This window comes from Podarcis bocagei, assembly GCF_964188305.1.
Source record: "Podarcis bocagei genome assembly, chromosome: 4".
Lineage (NCBI taxonomy): Eukaryota > Metazoa > Chordata > Lepidosauria > Squamata > Lacertidae > Podarcis > Podarcis bocagei.
Genome location: NC_138128.1, coordinates 42905505 through 42928986, shown reverse-complemented (window position 1 = coordinate 42928986; position 23482 = coordinate 42905505). Strand labels below are relative to the sequence as shown.

General features: G+C 43.1%; 1 long non-coding RNA gene across 2 annotated transcripts; it reads right to left on the bottom strand.

Annotated features, from left to right (window-relative positions):
• Nucleotides 1–1481: 1481 nt before the first annotated feature.
• On the bottom strand, nucleotides 1482–17901 carry LOC308585461. Of its 2 annotated transcripts, XR_014007411.1 has the most exons (5): nucleotides 17775–17901; nucleotides 16668–16698; nucleotides 11326–11495; nucleotides 8762–8944; nucleotides 1482–3089 (listed from the first exon to the last, which is right to left on the bottom strand). It is a non-coding gene; the product is annotated as an uncharacterized lncRNA (long non-coding RNA). The 2 variants fall into 2 exon arrangements; XR_014007412.1 differs by lacking the exon at nucleotides 1482–3089 and having other exon boundaries at nucleotides 6672–8944.
• Nucleotides 17902–23482: the final 5581 nt, after the last annotated feature.

The window sequence follows — 23482 nt, the reverse complement described above, 5'->3', positions numbered from 1 at the left end:
GTGCCTTGGATAAACATTTCCAAGTTTTTAAATGCAATGACTGAAGAATGAAACACCAGTCTAATTATTGTTCAATACTGTCTGTCAGCACCTCTTTATAATTTAGCAATACTACTAAGGAGGAAGAGCAGAGGAATAATCCTTGCAACTTCTGTTCCTCATTGCTAGCATGCAGTGATGACTAGTGCCCATTCAAACTGATGGGGAGGAAGCCAGGGAGTCCCACAGTAGGTGGTGACAGAGTCAACGATTGCAGAACCAGCTAATTCTAATTTTGCCCCAATTTTGCTCCCTCCTGGTTTTTAAAGGAGAAACACAGAGATGGAGGAAATGGAAGCTACCAAGGGGTGTCATCCTCTGGACTGGATGTATGCAAGAAGGCAGGCAGGTGGGAACAGGCTTAGAGCAGATTGAAGTTGGTGGGGCAGAGCTCCACTTGCCCTACACTGCTAACATCCCTCTGTAGTGTTACTGTGCCCTCAAATTCTTAAGGAAAATGCCTGACCTGGCTCCCATAGAAATCATTGGGAAGCTTGCCTCTGAACTCTGCGAAACCTGATTGAGTTGTGAACACGGGCTGCCTTACTAAAGTAGTTGCTTTGTCGATATTAAATTCTACGCAGCATTTGAAATCTTTTTTCAAGGCGTATTATCTGTTGAAACTTCTTTCACAGCAAGGGCATGCTTGTTTATGGAATGTCATATTTCACCTGTTGTTGAGAAATGCCCACGTCTTAAAGTTGAGTGCTAGAAGAAATCTTTTGGCGACCAAATTTGCATTCGGTGTCCTTGTGCATTAGGAACAACAGAAGAAAGAAATGTTGAAAATGAAGATACTGATGGTTTGGTAAATAATTCTTTGAGTGGCTATGGGGGGGAATGCTAGTAAATTCTACAAGTGGATCTGTATGAGGGATGAATGAGATGAATTGGGGTGATTCAGGGGTCTTCCCTGTCCACAAGGCAAAGGATGATGCCATTAATCTTTGCCCAAGTCAAATTAGGGTCCCCACAAAGTCTTGTCACTGAATTGTTTCTGTACTTTTATGTACCATATAGGTCTACCTTTCCCTCTATTTCCATGTTTCTCTAGATTAGGGGTGGGGGACCTTTTCAGCCTGGCAGACTGAAACTCCAGGTAGGCCATAACATCAGGGTGAAGCAGGTGGGTGTAGCTTGGGGGAAACAGCCACACATGCCCAATTAGGGGCCTGTTGGGCAGAAGTAAGCCAATAGGACCAGAGGCTCCCAATTGCTGGGGGAGGTCCATGGCTTTTGCAAGAAGTGAGAATGTCCAAAATGTTACATGCGGAGCACAGGAGACAGCAGCAGTGGCGTAGCGTGGGTTGTCAGCACCCGGGGCAAGGCAAGTAATTTGCGCCCCCTAACCCGTGGATTTGCGCCCCCTAACCCTAACCCCCAGATGTTGCACCCGGTGCGGCCGGCCCCCCCTGCACCCCCACGCTACGCCACTGGACAGCAGGATTTTTTTTTTGTTAAAGCAGATCAGCAGAGTATTTTAAAGATTAAGATAAATGCTTTATTTAAGTTTTTTAAAATCCTATGTTGCTCTGATTTAACAAACAAGCAACCCTACCCTCAAAAAAGCCACCAAAATTTTTCAGAACTTTGGAGGCAACATTTTGGACAGCCTCAGACTGAAGGTCCACTGAATATATCCCACATTGCTAGAATCCTTCCCTTAAAAATATTCATAGTTATAAACACAAATAGGCACTATTTACAAATTAATTACAGCTGCTGTCAAGGACAAAACAATAAAATGATAATTAATAAAGCCTACACAAGAATTTCCTCCTATAGCTGCCCGATTATAACACATCTGTAATTTATAAACATATAATATTAAAAATCGAGCATTAGAAAATAGATGACATTTAACAGGACTCAGCAATAGGTGATTTTAGTTGAACAGCTTTGATAATGGCGGGGAGCACCTATGAACGCTGTTGGCATCTTGCTGGAGGCCATATGTAATTACGCCAAGTCATACTGTCTCTGTTAGGCATGGCATGCTTTTGGTCCTTAGAAGGGATTCCCTATCAGAAATACAACAAATATTTTATGCTTCCTCCTAGTGTTTTAAATGGATTTTGTTCTTTTTTGGAATCTGCATACCACATATTCAAGGGGAAAGTCTGCAATTGCAAAATAGTAACAGCATAACGTTGAAACTGCTTCCTTGTGGTCCCCAGGCAATGAATTCACAATTAGCCACTAATGAATTCTCTTTAAGACTTGATGTTTTGTCTTCCTATCCACCACTTCTCAGATAAAAAATATTTTTGTCACTCATTTCTGTTCACTGCCTCTGCAATTTGAGTCGGGTACTGTAGGAGCGACATTTCTTTTGTGCTGGCATTTCAACTGTGTCCCCTGGTTTCAATTAGGAGCCTCTTCTCCTCCCACTGTCTAGCTACATACTGTCTTGCCTCTCTGGTCAACTGCTGCTCCAAGATGCTACCTCAGCATTTGTCCACCCCACTCCAAGTGATTGCTTCAGATGTTCGGAGAAGGATGAATAATTGCCTATTGGATTCCAGTTAGCAGAGGTCAAGGTGATATCTGCCTGGCCTCTTCTGGACTTGCCATACAACTTGCTGTTATTACATGGGTTATTCAAGCCTATAATCGGCTGAGTTCCACTGAGATGGAACCGTCTGCTTCAGTGAATTGTTTTTTTGCAGCACAGCCGCCAGGATTTTTCTGCCCTGGACAGCAGGAACAGGAGCGGTCGGTAAATTTTTACTCGTGCAAACCCATTCTATTTTTAGTTATTATGTAGTAGATGAGTAATGAACAAGAGCAAGCAGTGCTTTTGAAGCACAGTGACTCCCCAAAGCTACAGTAGTTTGTACAGCAGTGTTTTAAAATGTTGCGTTGTTGTTTTGGACTGACTGAGAGCACAAATCGTCGTGCCCCCACCGTAAAATATGCTGGGAGAAATCACTGTGTACCAGAGTTTGTTCTGAAGGAGGATTTCTTCTTACAGATGTCTCAGGCAGAGGCAGGCCAGGGAAAATCTTGAACGCAAATGGATGACACTCACCAAAATTAAGGAGACATTCCTAAGAATGAAGCAGAAAAACACAAGTCTTCTTCCACGTGAAAAGAAAGCTTTTGAGAAATTGGATGAGCTTTCAGCACAGCACTACTGCAGACCAGCCTTCTCCAATTTGGTGTCCTGCAGATGTCTGGGACTACAGCTGCCATCTTCCCTGACCATTAGCAAAGCTGGATAGGACTGATGGAAGTTGTAGTCCAAAATATATTGGAAGACACCAAGTTGGAAGAGGCTGACATAGACTATACTGAGCCAGATGGACCGGTGGTCTTACTCAGCGTAAGACAGCTGCTTTTAATCTGAGCAGCTTTCCATTTCTCCACAGAAGCTCCTAATTGAAAGTGCATCAAATGGACATCCATCAAAACTTTGAACCATGCTGGAAAACACAGAAAGTAGGGAAGTTGTGTATGGCTCCCCACAGATCACATTTCTGTACTAAAGCGGCATGATGAAGGACTACAGATCTTGTGAGGTTTTTCCAGATCAATTTCCTTCCAGAAGGTGAGTCTGGATGACATTCAGAAGAATATCTGAGCAACTGGTATAGATTACTATTGCTCTTGAGGCTATGGCTTCCAAGTATCAGAGACGCCTGTGTATACTGCACATATGTTGCTTCCACTGAGGAAAAACAAGTGGGATTAGCTATAGGATCCCAGGCTCAAAATTGGTATTTTTCTTGCTGCAACTTGACTTGCTATAAAAATGGTTATGAAGACAAATTCTGTGAGCTAAACTTGGCAGCTCTAGCCTGAGGAAACAGCCTGCCATACCCTTAAAAAAATATTGCTCTTTACACTTTGCACAATTGGCCAAATTTGTTTGAGCCATATTAGGTGCTAATTCAATGGACACAGTTAGTGTGCATTTTCCTATTATGTAAATAGAAGCTAGGGTGAAGTTTGAGCAACTGCTAAACAACGGATGAGGGAACTTGTAGTCATCTGGATATTGATAGATTCTATTTTAATTTTTAATCTTTTGCTTGAGGCCCCCCAATTTTTGCTTGAGCCCCCCCCCCCAATTTCTATTCCAGCATTCATCAGAGGATCACAGGAAAGTTTACAATATAAAAACACAAAAATGTACAACACAGTAACAAACAAAAACAATCCCCCCTCAGTGTCTCCCATCAGCCCCAGCCAGCATGGCCAGTGATCAGGGATGATAGGAGTTGTGGTCCAATAACATCTAGAGGGCCACCAATTCTCCTTCCCTGTTCTAAACCATGAATGGGAACATCACTTGAAATGCAAATAACAGCATCAGAGTGGAGATGCTTGTTGACAGGTACAGGAAGAGTTAAATAATAATAATAATAATAATAATAATAATAATAATAATAATAATAATAATAATAATAATAATAATAATAATAATATCTTTATTGTCATTGCCCCCTCTCGGGGACAACGAAATTACTTGGCTGCTCCATCCACCCAGGTAGGGCACTCCACACAAAATCAATCAACTATAAAAACACTAATTAAAACAATACAGTATAATACAGCAAGGAAGATTAGATGACTTTCAAAGTCCAGGCTTCCCATTCAGGGCCGAGATCGCTCTGGGGAAGAAGCTGTTCTTAAGACGGCTCGTTCTTGTCTTCACCGTCCTGTATCTCCGTCCCGACGGCAGGAGCTCGAAGAGACAGTGACCAGGATGCGATGGATCTTTTACTATGTCCAGTGCCTTCCTATGGCACCTTGTGGCATAAATCTGCTCTAAGGTGGAGAGTGGGCAGCCAACAATGCTCTCTGCTGCCTTAACAACTCTGCACAACCCCAACCTGTCCCGGATAGTACAGCTTCCGTACCACACACTCCCCTTTGCTATGATCCTGTGTCTGCTGTAGCTTCCCCTGAGCTGCTTTTCATTCACAGGTGCACTTTACCTGCATGCCTAAGTCTGGCCCACAGTAGTTTTCATGCAAAAAAATAAAATATAAAACGTACAAGATGCTTACCTGAAAGCTGATCGCAATTCAAAAAGACAAAACTTAGCAATCTTCACTCACATGCACACGCACCTTAAAACAGCATGGACTCTATCTACAAAGCTTCTGTCACAGGATCCAGGATTGCCTACAACTCAGATAATCAAAATAATAAACTGTAAAGGGGGGCTTGCCAGATAGATGGTGAGTTAGCTGCCGCACCCCATGAGCCCACCACCAGAGTGAGCAACAGACAGAAGAGCCCACCCTCAGCACATTCGCAAAGCTTCCATCTGCTGCTGCAGAAGGAGAAAATGCAAGAAATGCCTCCAGCCAGAATTAGAGACTTTGAAAAATAACAAAGCCTGTGGCTGGCTATGCAGACCTACAGTGGCTAAGTGGTTGGGGCATCCAACAGGGTTTCAAAGCCTTCTCAATGCATGTATAAAGACCAGAGTGCCTGTTTCAGTTAAATTCATGTAGTGACTACAAGTGGGGCAGTTAGGAAGAAGGAAGCTGCCTTGTACTGAATCAGAGCACTGGTCCTTCTAAGGTCAATATTGCATGCACTGACTGGCCGCAGATCTCCAGGCAGACATCTCTTCCAGACCTACCTGGCAATTCTGGAACTGAACCTTCTGCGTCCAAAACGGCTGCCCCACCGCCGAGCTACATCCCTTCTTCATTTTTTTAAAAGCTCTCCTAGCATATCAGAAATCACTTTCTCTCTGAATTAATTTACACTTTTATCCTGCCCCTTCTCCCAGTGCTCCGTGTTTTCCCCTTCCTGCTCCCGCCCTTTATCCTCCAAACAACCCTGCAGAAATTTGGTCCTCTATAACCAGTGGACCTTGGATTTCTTGGGCTCTCCTTCCCACCTACCTGGAAAACATGCATTCTGAAATGGGAATAAATTATGCATATTAGCTTAGTACAGTCACACCATTGAACTTATCTGTGCAAACCTGAGGGCTAGGAACATTTTAAAGAATGAAAGTCCAAATGCTCATGATTTTTTCATAAGACTCATGGCTACAGGCTTTTAAAAATAGGCTTTTACAGGCTTTTATGATTGCAGGCTTTTATCTACTTATATCCTCTCTACCACCCCTCCCTATTACAAGCCCAAGGGATAGTGTTAGCGTTCTTGCTCGCATAAATGCAGAAATTGTTACACCCCTTTTACAGTCAAATCAAAAATTCATACATGTAAATAATTCTTGCCAGCTTCTCCATTTTCTACCAGACGCATTCAAAGCTATTATCAGAATTAGCACACTTAGCTGGGTTTTGAACCAACCTTTTATCCCACAGATCTTCACCTCCAGAGCCACCAGATGGGTCAAGTGACTGCATCTTGCCACTTTTATCACATCGCAACTTGCATCACATTGCATGGCAACTCAAATGGCCGCTGATACTTTTTTAAAAAACCAAAAAAACCCAGCACATAAACATATGTAATTCCACTATGATGATCTTACACCATTGAAACAATTCTGATTAAGCAATTCTGATTAAGATGGGGTATGGATGCAGCATAGGATAGCTTTGCCTTATGCTAGAGCTTTGTTGTTGCCATTAGTTGTTGTTGTTGTTGTTGTTGTTGTTGTTATTATTATTATTACTTTGAATTCTTACCTGCCCCTCACCCTAAGGTCCCAGAGTGGATGTTGAAACACCTTGCAAATGGTTCATAAGGCTGGGGTGACACAAGCTCTGCAGATTGATGTTGGAGGACAGTTGAGTTCATGCTGACCCTTGATCCCAAAACGGTAGGACTGTTTTCAATAACTAGACCCTCATGCAGTTCCATCAGGATTGCAGTAAGTCCTCTGGTGGATCCACAAGACAGCATGAAGCTATCTTACATAATAAGTGGCAGATTGAACAGGATTCTGCTATTCTAGAATGCATTCTTCTTTTAACTGTGTTTTAGTGCTCTTGTGTGAGACTCAGAGCTAACCATAGAATATTGACTCGCTTGGGCCAGTAGAAGCAGCAGACATAGCAGTGCCTGCTTTATCTATAAACTAGGCATTAAGAGCAGGCTGTTGTCTCTGTTCTCTGTAAGTTACTGATTCTGTCAACACCACGAAGGTGAACTCAATAGGTTATTGTCACGGGGGAAGCAGTGGTGAAGAGCAAAGCAATTTGTGATTTAATTATTTTTTTGCAAGTTTCCAGTTCTCTTGTATTATACAAAATGTCAAACCCATTTTGGAAAAGAAAGCATTTCAAAAGTCTCTGCTCACTTTATGCACTGGAACTTGGAAGCCCTTTAAATTAATCATTTCAGTTGCAAGCTCAAAACATTTAGCTTCTTCCTTTTGCCTGTGGAAGAGCTATGCAAAATAGGAAAGTTTATGCACAGTCACCAAGAGATGGGAGAATTCCTCCAGCTTTTCGTATCATGATGTTTTCTTCATTAGTTGGATTGCAGAATCAACTTTTCTTATGCATTTTTCTTAGGGCTGGGAGAGCAAGAGAGCTTGCTTTCACTTGCTTAGATACCACTGTAGGTTGGTACTGGAGCCAACTGGGTCTTCTTCTACAAAACTCGGTCTTCACTATGGATTTATTGCAAGTGGAATAAGATTATCAGTTTGGAAGGGAGAGCAGCTCCAAGTTTCCAGTACACAGTGCTTGAATGGTAATGAGAGCTGCATCTCATTAGGATTAGCAATGCAAAAAGGGTTCCATTTAATGAACTGCACAAACATTTTGGCAGTTGCCAAGCAGCCTATTGCGGGGCTGTTCATGCTGTTGTCGTTCCGTGTTCCTAATGAAGCTGTCCATTACCAAATTGGAATTTTGAGGGGTTATTACTTCTCCAGGAAATTGATGCCTCAATGAGACTTGGCACCTAAGCACTCATCTCAAGGAGTATGTTCTGTGATGTGTAATCTCCTTTGTGCCGCGTACAAAACTTGCACTTCAGAGGTTGTGAAGGATGGCTTACACTTTCAGGAGCCTGCCCAGAAAGGCTTCATGGCTTGGGAAAGCAGACGCAAGCGAGTGGCTTGCCGCAGCCAGTTTGAAAAGGCAGCCCCTTTCATGGTGTTTTCACTGAATACAAACCACATCTACATGCCTGCAGATTTGCTTGCCTTTGGTGTAAGTTGTCTATTTGCTACTCATAGAATCATAAAATTGTAGAGTTGGAAGGGACCCAAAGGATCCTCTGATCCAAGTCCCTGCAATACAGGAATCTCAGCTAAAGCATCCATGTCCAACCTTGGATTTAAAACCTCCAAGGAAGGAGAGCTCACAAGCTCCTAAAGGAGACCATTCCACAGTCAAACGGCTCCATGTGTATATCTTATCATGGACTGTACAAGTTCATGTATGCTCCCCCACCCTGGCAAATGACAGCTGGGGGAGGGCTTTAAATTATGACGCTTGTGCAGGGGAAAAGAACTCGTTCCTGAACTATTGTGACTCTGTCAACTTTCAGATTTGAAAATAAGGGATCAGCAGCCTCGAAAATAAAGGATCAGCAGCCTCACCTGTCCCGGGGACAGTCTACAGGGTATCTAACAATCCGGAATATCAGCGGGAAAGAGCGGGAAATGGTGCTGAAATAAGGGGATTTCCCGCAAAAAAAGGGAAGGTTGACAACTATGGATTTGATCTCTCTCCACACCTACTGTGATTACCTTTTTAAAATAAAAATAAACAAACATTGCTGCCTCAATGGGATGGCAAGGGGGAGAACATACCAAGAAAGAACTGACCAGTTCCTGACTTCTCGTCGCTCCCCACAATATTAACAGACATAAAGTAAGTTGGGCCTGTGCAGATAGGTTGGGATGGTTCTAGTCTTCCAACAAGCCATGATCTCCAGGGAATTTGGTGAAGGAGTTTCCCTGCTCCGCAACCTTCACATTAGACTGAACCTGGAACCTTAAACATGAATACTGAAATAAAAATAATAAAAATAATTTTTTTATTTGTACCCCACCCTCCCCGGGTGGAGCCGGGCTCAGAGCAGCTAACATCATATAAATAATACAAAATGTATAAAACAATCAATCCATTAAAATGCATCCCAAAATTAATTCAAATAAATTAAAATTAAAACTGAACAAATGACTATCCTCAGGTTAAAATTGAAAACTGTTAATACTCGCCAGGACCAACTGTTTCCACTGATATTGTAAGGACCTGTGAGCGGGCTGGGAAACCTCCTTTGTGCTTGTTCTTATACAAAGAAAAAATGAGTCAGACTGAACCCCGACCAAAGGCCTGGTGGAACAACTCCATCTTGCAGGCCCTGCGGAAGGATGCCAAATCTTGCAGGGCCCTGGTCTCTTGTGAGAGAGTGTTCCACCAGGCCAGGGCCACAGCCAAAAAGGCCCTGGCTCTGGTCGAGGCCAGTCTAATCTCCCTGGGACCCAGAATCTTCAGGGTGTTGTTATTTGTAGACCATAAGGTCCTCCATGGGGCATACCAGGAGAGCACATCAGCACTGGTCAGGATTATGAACAAGGAATGGACTGGGGCTGAGGAGCAAGGTTGAGGACACCTACCTGGAATTAGGTTTGTGGTTGCGGCATCACACCCCAACTTTTTGGTCATGTCCATGGTGGGTACTGAACACACTGTGTGAGGCAGTGCCTGATGGAGAAATGCTTGCAGTCTAAAAAGCATTGTCTGTCCGTCCCCTGCAAGTGGGGTCAGCACAAGGTTTCTATTGCCATTGCAATAGATGTCCAATTTAAACAGCTACATCAGATTTTACTTTTTTTCTTGCCCAAAGCAAGTCTCCCCAAATAAAGAATGATAGTTGAAACGAGCAATGGCATTTAGTAGATATGCTAATTAATATCTAACAGCTATTTTCTTTGGTGCAATTAAATCCAGGCACATCCTTTTAAATTTTTAGTGCTTTTAATCAAATGGCACCTTCATTTCTTTGGCTAACCATTTCGCACACAATAGTTAAAAATACAAAGTAAATGCTCTGCAGCAAAGTATACTGGAATTTAATGAAATTGTAACAACTGTCCTACTGAATCTAATTTAGGTGCTTATTTCAGACGCTTCATTTAATGTGTTAACAAAATAAATTGCGTGTAATTGGAAGCATCAATATTGCAATGAAGGTTACTGAATTAGCAATGGGATGCAGGCAATAACACATTGGTATTAAAGAGGCAAAAGCAATGTCAATTCTTTTCAATTTAAATAATTAGGAAGGGGGAAGTAGTTCAAGGTATAACATTAGACTTTGAGTCCTCATTGTTTATCTTTGCCATATTCTGTTTTCTTCCCAGCATGTTTTATAAGTTATCACTTTAAGATAATTCAGTTTTGAAGGCCAAATCCACAATTAGACCCAGGGGCTAAAGTACAAATTGAAATAAATGTATACAAGATTCATAACCGCTCTATATCTATAGTTTATAGGTCAACATTTTCAACATTTCCAGTTCTTTCCGTTGCTCATTTTCTGCCTACCAAAGACAATATATTTTAAAGCCCAGCTTTCAAGAATTATTAATCATTTACTTTGGGGAAATCAGACTTGTGAGGAGTTTCAGCTGACTCCCAAACTCTCTGGTTCTGGAAACGGTACATTCACAATTTAACTAAGTACTTTGTAAAGTTCTCTTAGACATAAACAGTTTAAAGGACGCCAATTTCTTTTTCAGCAGTGTCTGTTTCCTGTGAAGTGTATCATGGGGGGGAGGGGCATTGAAATGAGTATTCTAGCTAGGGATGCCACCAAACAATGACTTTAAAAATGGATTCTGTGGCCATATCTGAAGTTACCCTGTGCAAAGAGGATGATTCCATGGGATTTGAAAAGGTTATATGTGTTGAATGTGCTTCAAATGTACAGTGTGGATTTGCCCAAGACCTGGAAGGCAGCAGGTTCTCAGTCTAGGCTTAGTATTTCAGACACCTTATTTTATATGCTTAGTTGTCAAACATAGGGAATGTAAATGGACCTCTGACCATTAGGCCCAGTAGTGGCCGACTCTGGGGTTGCGGTGCTCATCTCGCTTTATTGGCCGAGGGAGCCGGCGTACAGCTTCCGGGTCATGTGGCCAGCATGACTAAGCTGCTTCTGGTGAACCAGAGCAGCGCACAGAAACACCGTTTACTTCCCGCCAGAGTGGTACCTATTTGCACTTTGACGTGCTTTTGAAATGCTAGGTTGGCAGGAACTGGGACCGAGCAATGGGAGCTCACCCCGTCGCGGGGATTTGAACCGCTGACCTTCTGACCGGCAAGTCCTAGGCTCTGTCATTTAACCCACAGCGCCACCCGCGTCCCTTCTTGTCAAACATACCATATATGAAAAAATATAATGCAATGAAGAAAGGTTTTGATTCCAGAGAGCTGCCCATTAAAGGAATGATTCTACAAGGCTTATTCTGAAGGCTGTGGGTGGAATAAGCTCTCCCATGCAAAGGCAAATCTAGCCCAGACAGCATCTCACTTTGATCAGTCATGATAGGCCTGCAAAGAGAGATAAAAGATTATTTATTAAGGGTGAGTGAAAGGACTCACAGCCATTTAAGACACCAAAGGGCTCATCATGCATTACTGGATCGTAAATTCTATGATGTTTGCACAATGAAATGAATTTGATTTGGCTAATTATATCTGCCAGTGGTTGCTGACATCTAAAAATGCTTTGTTATTTAAGTGCTGGTGGTCAGAATGATGTTAATATGGGATATTTGAGTCTGAACTGGATAGTTTGTATATTCATTTTAGAGAAGCCTATGAATCGTGCCTGCATATGCTAATTAAATAATGAGTTTTCTTCCTTAGGAGAATTTTGTGCAGCTGACTAAATGGAAAATACGCTTTTCACAACTGGAGATCCATGAAACTTCACAGTGCATACTGCAGTGGTATCTGTTTCTCACACCCACACTCACTTAAGAATACCCTGCAGTAATATTACTTAACCCTGCCAGAGACCACCTTATACCTTGCATATTCTGTGGGTCACTGTGTTCTGCTGCAGAGCTTTTCCTTGAAGTTCCTGAAATATCGAAAGCAGGGCTTTCAGTGAGACTGCCCCTGTCTTGTGGAATAGCATCTTGTTGAGATACATCAGGTGCCCGCTATTGGTAGTTTACAGGGGGAAATGAAGATACAGGCAGTGACCATTTTGCACAGGGGTTCCTTTCCTGCCTCCCATGCTCATTAGTGTGTTGTGCATAAACCTGCCCCACCCCATTCTGTTCTGCCCCATTCTGCCTTCTTCTGCATCAAAAAGGACCCATTTGTCAGCAGTCACGCATCAATTGGACATGCACAAAATGGTCACTGCCTGTACTTTCATTTTGATAAGCTTTTCCAGCTGGATGAGGAAAATTGAAGTCTGTGCCCTGGGTGTTTATTGTTATAGCTTTACACTCATTTTTAGCTGTTCTAACTCAGGTGTGGGGAACCTGTGGCCCTCTAAATGTTGCTAGACTCCAACTTCCATCATCCTTGACTGTTGGCCAGGCTGGTTGGGCTGATGGAAGTTGGAATCCAACAACAGCTGGAGGGACACAGGGTTCTAGTTTAGAGTACTGTTGTAAATCACCTTGAAATTTATATGAAAGGCATTAAGTAAGTAAGTAAATTGTCCCAAGGGTTCACTAACTGTACAGAGACGCTGCGCATGCCCTAGAGCATCACATTTTCAGCGAATATATAAAGTAGTACAAGTGTAGCCATAAGAAGGCACGGCAGAATTTAATGCGTATAAAGGAGTTCTAATTCCCCAACTAAGGAATAAGAGCGTGAGATACAGAATTCCGCTGAACCAGGACTACAAGCTTTTTTTCAAAAAAAATGCAACAGGCTAAACTCCAATCTCCTGTATATGTATAACTGAGATTGCAGAATCGTCTGCTCAGTGCTTTTTTCTTTAAAAAAATGTTTAGGGGCACTCTCATTTTCCTACTCATATTGAAATACTGCCCCTCAGTGAGGCCAAACTTAGATTCACAAAAGGTTTAGGGGTATGCGTACCGCTGTGTCTGCCCCCCCCCGAAAAAAACACTGCTTCTGCTCACCTCCCATACATGCACACACAGAGAGAGACCGTTCTGAGCAAGTCCCATCCTGCCTGCAAGTCTGTGAGCAGTTGCCATTGTTCCTCCTCCTATTTTTTTTGCACACATCCACAAATGCGTTGAAGGAGGCTTGCCTCTGTCACAAACACCTTGAAGCCCCTGATATTTGTGTGGGTGAAGCAGGCATGGTCCACAGGGGATTCCAGTCCTTATCCCCTAATCCTTATAGTCCTAAGAGGCTGACCTAGGGAAGCCCACTTCACCATCCAGTTAATGCCTCAGGGTGCTCACAAACACCTTCCTATTCCCTTCTTACCTGCACTGACCCAAAATCCAAAAGGAATATCTATGGGCAAGTTAAAGGGGCAGGATGCTACTTGGAACGGAGTGGCTATTAATGCCATAATCATCACAATTATAACAAATAAGGGCTTGACATATCTCGCTTTGCATGTCATGAGTCTATCCCATATGTTAGTTTCACCTTTTAAGTTGAATTACTGAAATAAATGAACTCTTCCACGATATTCTAATTTTTCGAGTTTCACCTGTACAGTGGTACCTCGGGTTACATATGCTTCAGGTTACATATGCTTCAGGTTACATATGCTTCAGGTTACAGACTCCGCTAACCCAGAAATATTACCTCGGGTTAAGAACTTTGCTTCAGGATGAGAACAGAAATCGTGCAGCAGTGGCAGCAGGAGGCCCCATTAGCTAAAGTGGTGCTTCAGGTCAAGAACAGTTCTTAACCTGAGGTACAACTGTACATTTCAACCAAGGAAGGCTAAACATGCTACCCTGCCTTAAAGAAATGCTGGGGGGGGGGCGGAGGCTTCTGAGCTTTTAAAATCAGAGCCCCCTCCCCCATTGCCCAGGGTGTACAAGGCTGGTGCAGCACTAGTTCACCATTAGCACATTTTGCCTTGCCCCCCACTCCTATTGGGGATAGAATTTAAATTGCCTTTGCATTTTAATAATAAAATACCTAATCTGCAATTTTCAAACCAATATGCAAATCAAAACATGATTAGCCTTCTAAATTGACACTGCTGAATTTTGTGACGCAGTTCTCCAACCAGAAAATGTGTATAAAAATGCGTACATTAGTAGGGCATGCATGGGGGGGGGGGCTTAATTTAGACCAGTAGACAGATCCTCTGCAGCATTGTCATCCAGTTGGGAGTTTAGTGAAGGAAAGATCAATTCCAATTTCTATGGCAGGGATAGCTCAGTAGGTGGAACATGAGACTCTTAATTTCAGGGTCAAGGGTTCAAGCCCCATGTTGGGCAAAAGACTCCTACATTGCAGGGGTTGGACTAGATGAGCTTTGGGGCCCCTTCCGACTCTACAATTCTATGATTCTGTGATCTTGCCAATGTTACTGTCCACTTGCTGTTAGACAAGGTCTTCCAATCAAGTGCTTTGATCAAGCGTCACAGGGGTGAATCATTGGTGTGGAAGGCTAAGAGGGCGGGTACAACAAACACCACAAATTTGAAACCTTCAGAATGAACCTGATCATTTCTGGCAACTGTGTTCTAGATGAATATAAATACCAACAGGAGAAGATTAATCAAACTTCCCCCCCAAATGAGCAGTGATGGAGAAGAGAAAGAGGTCTAGTGGAAATGAATTGGAATTACACATTGCAAACTGTTCTCATAATAAAATCTCTCTTATATTAAAGACTGCAAGGAAAGCTGCATTTTGCAATAAATCTTAAAATCCTGAAGAGAGTCTGAAGGTTTTGCGGCTATTCAGCAAACTATGTCATTAAATGCTGAAAGACCCATTTAAACACAATCTCCCAGATTGTTAGCTCATATACAGATCTGGCAAACCTAGGCTGAAATCCTAGCCCTCATTACCAATTCTGTCCGCCTTCACTAAGCTGTTTCGGACCTGCTCATTGAATATCATAATATCACTGAACAAAGCCCGCCTGCCATCCAAAAATGGCTGGGTCCAGTGACAGGAAAACACGGCAAAGTTTCCCGTGTAGGGAGAGTCTCTCTAAAGCAGGGATGGATAACCTCTGCATTGTGCGTAAGATTTGTGAACATCCCAGCTGTCCTTTGGAAAGGAGCCTGGGCTCTGTGGCCTTTTTTATCTCTCCCATCACTATGATAATTTGAAACATCTTTTAAGCAAGCTTTGATCTTGCTTAGAAGAACTGATCGTAAATGAACAGATTCATATGCAGAATTCTTAACATGCCGCCACATGTATAAAACCCTCTCCTTTCCCCTGGGGACCCAAAACAGAGAACCGTAGCTTGATAGCACTTGTTATGCTTCCTTCGGGGGCAGACCTTAGTAATATGGTGCCCTGTGTGGAGGAACCAGCCACACTGCCCTAAACACACCTCCATGCCATGCCCATGCTGCTGTCACCATGCACCATGGTCTTAGATTATAGCACAGCAACAGAGTCCAGTCCTTCCTTCCTTCCTTCCCCTCTCTCCCCCTCCCTCCTCTCTCATTCGGGTGCAGTTTCTTTATTGATAGAAGTAGAGGTGTGATCTGATGTGAGCTTCATTATCTGACATAATGCTCAGTGATGTCACCATCTCCTCTTAATCACCATAGCCACAGCTTCCTGCTTTCTGTTCCCTTGCAACTGACATACAATGCTGTCCTATATTGCCGAGGCCTCAGCTCCGCCAAAGTGGGTGGTAAGCTTTTGGTTCTCCAGCTGGGTCTAACCTGCAGAAAGCGCTGGAATGGGGCATTTTGGAGCAGCCTTGTGGATTCCACACAGCTATGTCAGACTGGAGCTGGCATGACACATATTAGGTAGAAAGGTGGCTCCCATCTTCTGTCCTGGCCACCATAAACCAGCAGGGCTCTGAATAAAGTGGAAGACTCCTTGCCCCCCTCCCCCCACGGTCCCTCTTTAGGATTATTCTGCCCATCAACCCATAGCTGTCCCAGATGAGATACTCTTTTTCTGAAGGTGTGGGTACCTCCTGCATGCAAAACACAGAGATCTATGGTACTTCCCCCTTACTATCCCTCTTACACTTTCAGGTTTCCTATCTTAGCATTGCCTCCCCCCACCCCACAAAAAAGATTGTGCTGAAAGTTGCATGTTCATTTATGCAATATATTTGTTTTGCACATCTCCTTCCGCAAGTTAAGTGGAAAGTTTTAAAGTTCTAATCCATGCTATTTGGAATTGTTGCTCTGTGGGTTTGCCCTAGAATAGGCTGGCATCGTACATTAGCTGAGTTTGATTGCCTTATATTACTGATCTCTTTAATTGTATCTTTAAAATAGCTTCATTTCTTTTGGCATGATGAAATAATTATCAGCAAGTTGTTGTGCTTTTTAATCATGTTTCTTTCATTACGTTTTCAATACACATTTTATTCAATCTGTGGTACACTCCTGGGAAATGCTTTCCTAATCTAGAGAAATTGTTGCAATAGTGAGGATTGGAACCCAACGGTCTCTTGTCAAATAACCTGCTTGATCCCTATCTGATTGTTTTCTCAAAGGGTTTAAATATTAATCTAATTGTTTTCTGGTAGAGTATAGATATTAATATGGCTGTTTTAGAAATTTAATATAAAATAGCAGAGTGCTCACAAGAGCTAACACTCACCTTTCTCTCCCAGGGTAAGCAGTTCTCAATCCTGAAAAGAACATAAGGATTGATAGGTCAATAAACTGTTTTATAGCAGTAGTTACTCTTCTCTTTGCATTTCAAGTGTTGCTTGTCTGCAAAGATGCTCCTTTCCTCTCAGAACTTTGTGAATAACATTAAGACAGCACTGAAGGATGATCTTAAAAAAGCATGATCTGATTCACTTGCCCTAACTTCTGTGCCCCATCAAACTGAACAGGGGGATTTCAGCTTTAATTGCACACACATTTGCCCAGTTGTCAGCCTGTGTGTAATTTATTTAGTGTAGTAAATTTATACCTCACCTTTCCAGCCATAGTTAAGAATAACCATAGTTTCTGGTTTGTCTATGATATAATGAACCATGGTTACTGAAAACTTCCTAGCTCTTGCTTGTGGTCATGTTGGAAGGGCAGAGGGAATACAAAAGCTCAAGGCTTGAGCACATAACCCCAAGCCTTAATTTAGGATTACAGTCGTGCCTTGGTTCTCAAATGGAACCGGAAGTTCATTCGACTTCTGAAAACATTCAGAAACCAAAGCATGGCTTCCAATTGGCTGCAGGAGCTTCGCAAACCAGAACACTCACTTCCAGGTTTCCACCATTTGGGAGCCAAAACGTTCGAGTCACAAGGCGTTCGGGATCCAAGGTACGACTGTACATGCAGACCAGATCAATGAGACAGTTATTTGCACATCCTGGTCTCAAGCTGCTGAAGTTGAAATAAAGGCAAACAAAAGTGATTTCTACACAACAGGAGCAAGTTTCATAGCTCCTCACACCCAACCCAGAAGCTTAATTTATAGGGCTCATGTGGAATGAACCACTCTGGCCTTTTGGTGCAAGGAGGTTTATTTCACTGGTCTCCTTGCAGTCCCCTGGCCAGAGCTGAGTTGGTGGCATACAGCCCAACTATCTTGCATCCTGTTCTCACAACGGCCAACCCAATGTCTATGGGAAGCCTACAAGCAGCATGTGACTGCATGGAGCTAAATTCTTGCCTGACGTTCTATATTTAGATCACCAGCTTCACAAGCCACTATGATCTTCTGTTCCAACACCTGCTCCTCTAAGCACTGACTCACATTTCAGCTGTGCCATGCAACTTGAAATCAAGGGAAAGAGATCCAAATGTGGGTCCGAGGTGTTAAGGCTTTTGAAAGGTATATCCAGTCCTAACGGTGTCATCTCTTTTAGAAATATGAATCGCTGCGTGTCACTGGGTGGCATCTTCTCTGATTCCCTTTTTATGCACATGTCTGGTTGTAAAATGAGAAGTATTTCAGAAGTGTAAATTCAGCATCTGTGTACAGTCATGAGATGGAAGACAATGCTGCCGTTAACCCCAGCCTGCCAAAGAATTCTGCATCCATTTCTATTGTGTTGCTGTAAAAGAAATCCGGGGGGGGGGGAGAGAGAGGCTGGTTCCCCATATCCATGAACCCCGAGCCCGTGATAGGAAGCATAATGCAAAGAATTCTCCAAAGTGAATAGCTTGCCCAGCTTCTATTGTTAAAAACATAATGAGTTCATGCATCTGACTGTAATGCAATTATTTCCTAGTGATGTTTAACAAGTTGCTGTTCCTATAAAATGTTACAGAGCTCTATTAATATTGCCCTTCTTTGGCTATGTAATTTTGCTAATGATCCAGCATATTTAGTGGCATTATTATGTCCTAAGAGAATGATGAGCCTGACTAGCAAGCCTCATGAAGCTTGGGTGTGCTGTTGTAACCCGTTCTGTGCTGAGAAATTTGTTCTGCCCTACTGCACCTAATTGCATTTTAACTCGTGTTGTGAAGTGGGGCTTTCTTGCTCTTGATAAATGAATAATAATTGCTTTTAATGGAAATTTGGAGAGCTGAATCTGTTAATTGTGCAGTCTTGCTGAGCATAGTGATGTATTTAGCTAACGGTTTTTCACAATACTGCTTTTTTAAATTCAGATGGAGGTTGCTGTTCCAATATTTTTATATTGACTTTTATGTCAAATCATGGTGCTAATTATAGACAGCAATGCAGCTCAGATACTGAGATCAAATACGTCTCTACTGTATGGGTGCTAGGAGACATTTACCTGTGAGTTAACTGGGTAATGTAACTACTAATAATAGGCACCTAGGTTTTTTACTCCTTAAATGCCTCTGTAGCCCTTATGTGATTCCTTTCCTCTTCTCCTGCCTAATACTGTTGTTTTGCTACTCAAACACAAAATAGCTGTGGGTGTCTTACTGCTTTCCTGATCCTAGCAGTGGCGTAGCGTGGGGGGTGCCAAGGGTGCCAGCCGCACCGGGCGCAACATCTGGGGGGGGGGCGCGAGTCCAGAGGGAAGGGACAAGTTCCTTCCTCCGCCGGGCTCCCCGCAGCCACCGCCAGCCTTGCGCCCTAGCGCGCGCGCCCCCCGCCGCCGCTGCGGCTGCGCTCCACTCACTGCTCGCAGGAGGAGCAGCCGCTGCAGCAGCGCCGACGCCGCCACCGACGCCTGGCCGGCACGGGCAGCCTCCGCACCCCGACGCGCCGCCGGGCCTCGCCGCGCCCTGCGCTCCCCAAAAACCTCCGAGAGGAAGCCGGTGGGCGGGCGAGGCCCAGCTAAGCCTCTCGCCAGCGGGTTAAGGGGCTTTCGGTTTTAAAAGGATTAGCTTGGGAAGGGGCGGGGGGGGGCTGCTCGCCGGCAAGCGCCTGCTCCGCGTTTCCAAAGACGCTCACCATCCGAGGGACACGGAGCGCTTGCAAGGAATGGGCTCCGTGGAGCAGGTTAGGAAGAGATCCCTTCCCTGGCAGGCCGCCGGCTTCGCCAGCTGTTTCCCATTCACGATCAGGAGGAACTTCAGGCTGCTTTCAGCTTTGGTAGAGGGAATCTAAGCAAGGGGATGGAGCCGGTGCCCTGAGGAAAGGCGGCAGCATTGGGTTTGTTTTTAGTTTAGAGAAAAGGCAAGCAAGAGGCGACAGGAGAGAAGCCTGCAAAACTAAGGCATGGCAAGGAGAGAGTGGACAGAGAGGAAAGTTTTTATCCCTCTCTCTGTACAATATAACTCGTGGGCATCCAGTGAAGCTGAACGTTGGAACAGTGGCGTAGCGTGGGGGGTGCCAAGGGTGCCGGCCTCACCGGGTGCAACATGGGGGGGGGGCGCTCGCACTCGGGTGCTAAAATCCACGGGTTAGGGGGCGCAAATTACTTGCCTTGCCCCGGGTGCTGACAACCCACGCTACGCCACTGGATCCTAGGATAGGGATCCATTAACAAGTCCCTCAAAGTTCCAAGATCACTGCTGAGAAGGTTCCTGACATTTTGATGCCTATAATGGCGACTTTCATCGGAATAAAATAATTTCTCTCACTCTTGTTCCACATTCCATCGCTTCCTGAAAATGGAGAGACAGTTAGATGGTGTTAATCCATAAGAACATTGATCTGTATAACTATCCTCTTGACAGTAGTTTTACTGCTTATTACCATTTAGTCTTGCAATTCTTCCAAATAGTTCAAGCTGGGATGCATGATTACACTCCACACCCTTTTATTCTCACAATGGCCTTGAGAGGTACATTGGGATGAATCATAGCTGCTGGCTCAAAAGTCACCCAGTAAACTTTGTGGCTCAGCAGAGATTTGAGCCAGAGTCTCAATGGCCAAAGTCTCACTGGCCAAAGCACATTACTATATTGAGGGGCAGGAAGAAATCATACACATAGTAAACTTTTTCTTCAAAACTGGCATTTTATTGTTTCTTGAGGAACATGTTATATCCGGTCAAACAAAATATGCAGTCTTGTACACACTTATCTAGCAATAGCACTGAACACAGTGAGAAACTTACCTCTAAGGTAGGGTTGCCATATTTCAAAAAGTACAAGACCCCAAAATTGTTGAGTTGTGTTTTTTTTAGACAACCCCCTCCAAGTTGTGGAGTGCTGTTTTTTGGAAATCCCCCTGGATGTCAATTCCACCTTTGAAATTCCGGTAATGTCCAGGAAAATATGGACATATTTGCATTATAAAGCTGTTCTGATAATGTAGAGCATGTGAAAAGATGTCACCCAGCTGCTATTCTTGAGATAATTAATGATATAATCAGGATTCTGCTATTATATGGCCAATCTTCATGGGATCAAAGAAAAGCTCAACAGCCTTTGTTCAAAGTTTCCTTCATCTTTTCTGGCTGCAATCCTATTAACACACTTGAGAGTAAACCCTATTGAATTCAATGAGACTTAGTTCTGAGTAGACGTATATTGGACAACACTATTAATGTGGCATAATTCACTGACAGATAGATTCCATAGTTACAATAAGTCAGAGAAAGAGGGAGACTAAATTGTATTTTTCCATAGAAAGCCACTACGGCAAATAATTTCAGTGTTGCTTTGGTACTCATTTTGTTCTGAGATCATTCCAGTAATGTGGGCAGTTTCCATTGTATTAAGATAAAGACGTGTTTGGCAGACGACCCTCCCTCACTCTTCCTTTAGAGCCTACCGATGACTGAAATAGGCTTTCCTTTCAGGTTTAATAAGCAAACAGCATAATCTTATTTAAGCCTATGGTTTAAACAGCTGTGTTAAGGGGGGAACTGCAGAAAATCTATTTCTAGTAATGTGCTTACAGGAGCTAAAGTACAGATATTGTTTTCATGAGATTTCTGGACTGTTTGATTCCATGTGGAGTAAACCAGATTATCGTGAAAAAACGTTCCATAGTTCTGGTGCATTGTTTCACTTTATCTAATATAGGATACCTTAATAGGTATCCTGCAACACTGATGGGTTGTTTCTCCACCGACTCCCTTGTAAACTAATAAAAGCAGGTGTTGCACGTGGAATTCAAACAGCCCAGTAAATACTGCCCCTTCCGTGCCTGTGTTTTAGTCACAATTTCTCTGGTAGTCTTTACGGAGGGCAGCTGTGTCTGATGAAATTCCTGAAGCAGGCAACCAGGTTTGCACTCCTTTAACACCAATGAAAACAGTCATTTCTCCCACTCGAAAAAACGGGCATTTCTTCCTCGGGGAGGGGGGGGAAGCAATATCTTCAGCACATCACCAAATCAAGGACAAAATAGCACTTTAAAAAATGACTCCAGTAAAGGTCAGGTGAAAGCCTTCTGTTTTGCAGCTCTCCGCCCCGCTTCGCAGGAAGGCATTTAGCTGACTCACGGTATGTGACTCATGCTTTGAATTTGCTTAAGTACAAAGGCAGCTTAAGCAAAGGCAGCTCATCCTTTGCCAGGACTTAGCTGGTTGAGAAGAGAGAAACTGAAGGAGTCAATGAATAGGAAAGGTGCCTGGCAGGGAATTGAATTTCCTGTATAGGTGAACAGCACTGAATCTCCTTCAGGCATTGGGGGGGGGGGGAATAGGATGGTAAACAGTGCTGGGCAGAACTCTCAAGCACTGCTTTTTATTAATTTGCATCAGTTGCTGCATCTTGCTGGTATTTTTACTGCATTTTAAAGGATGCAATTATATATTTGAAATTGTGGTTGGGGTGTTTGTGTTCTGTGCTCTGCCTTGTGAGAGCGCCTGTCCTGAAAGGCGGGATATAAATTTCTTAATATATTGCAAGCATCCCTCGTGATCTGCTACCTTGCCACCAATAGCTTGGAGAGCGAGGAGATGTGCTGGCTTTATTCCTATTGCCCGGCCCTGTGTTAGAAATCTGCTCTTCAGAAACAGTCTTATGAACTGTGACTTGTCCTAGTGGTTAGCAGGAATGTAACTGTTTATTTCCTCTCTGAAGTGTCTCATGAGATATTTCTGAGGAACAAGAGTTCTTGGGAGCAAGAGTTCACCATCTTATGATGGTGAACATGAAAGAAGTGGTTCTTCATATTTAAAAATCTTCTAGCGAGTTGAAGATTAATAGATTAGATATAATCAGCAGATCCTAACATTTTCTAAGGTTATGGTAAGCTGTGGAGAATGTGATTTGAATACAGAAACTGCTTTCTCTCTCTCAACATTTAACGTTATTAGGATCAAAGCACAATCACCATGAAAATCCTTTACTTATAATTCATGCAAATTGACTTCCTTTAAAGTAGACTTCTCAAACACTTGATATCTGGCTTATTATTGTGTTATTAAAAGTGGAGTCTGCAACAAAAAGCTGCAGTGTGAAATGTTTCTCTTCAGGATACTCCATTCCATTTGCCTTCCCATTAAATTTTTTCACACATACACCCTGCCCTTTATAGTCAGACACCATTCCCTGGCCACTGAGCAGACTGTTTTCATTGAGCTGTAAAGGGGTGCCTATAAGCCCACCTTGTCCCATTCCACCCTGTATCACCCTGCCCCACCCTACCCCCATTACGCCCCCTTTCCCAGCCACTTTTGTGTTTGTGCCGTTGAGCACATGTATGGTCACGCATGCTTTGAACGTGTGCAAATTGGTTGTTGCTTGTACAAAATTAGATGAGTAAATGGTTAATTTTTACTGGATAAGTAACAACACTTTAAGATAATAAATGTACATAACTGTCTTTCTAGGTTACAACTTGTACTTAAAAAAAAAGTATTAGTATTAGTATTATTTCTTTAGATATACCCCGACTTTTCCCTAATGGGACTCAGGGGGAAGAATGAACTATCAGATGGACCATATTTTTTTGCTTGAAACATATTAATTGTAATGCTTTGGTACTACTTTCTTTTTGTTTTATATATATAAAGAACAAAAAATTCGCTGTTATGCATATATTTGAAATTTAAAATAAGATCTAAAGGGAGAGGACGAAAGAAACAAAATCTCAAACTGGTGAGTCAATGGGGCGAACTGAGAAAAATGAGAAAC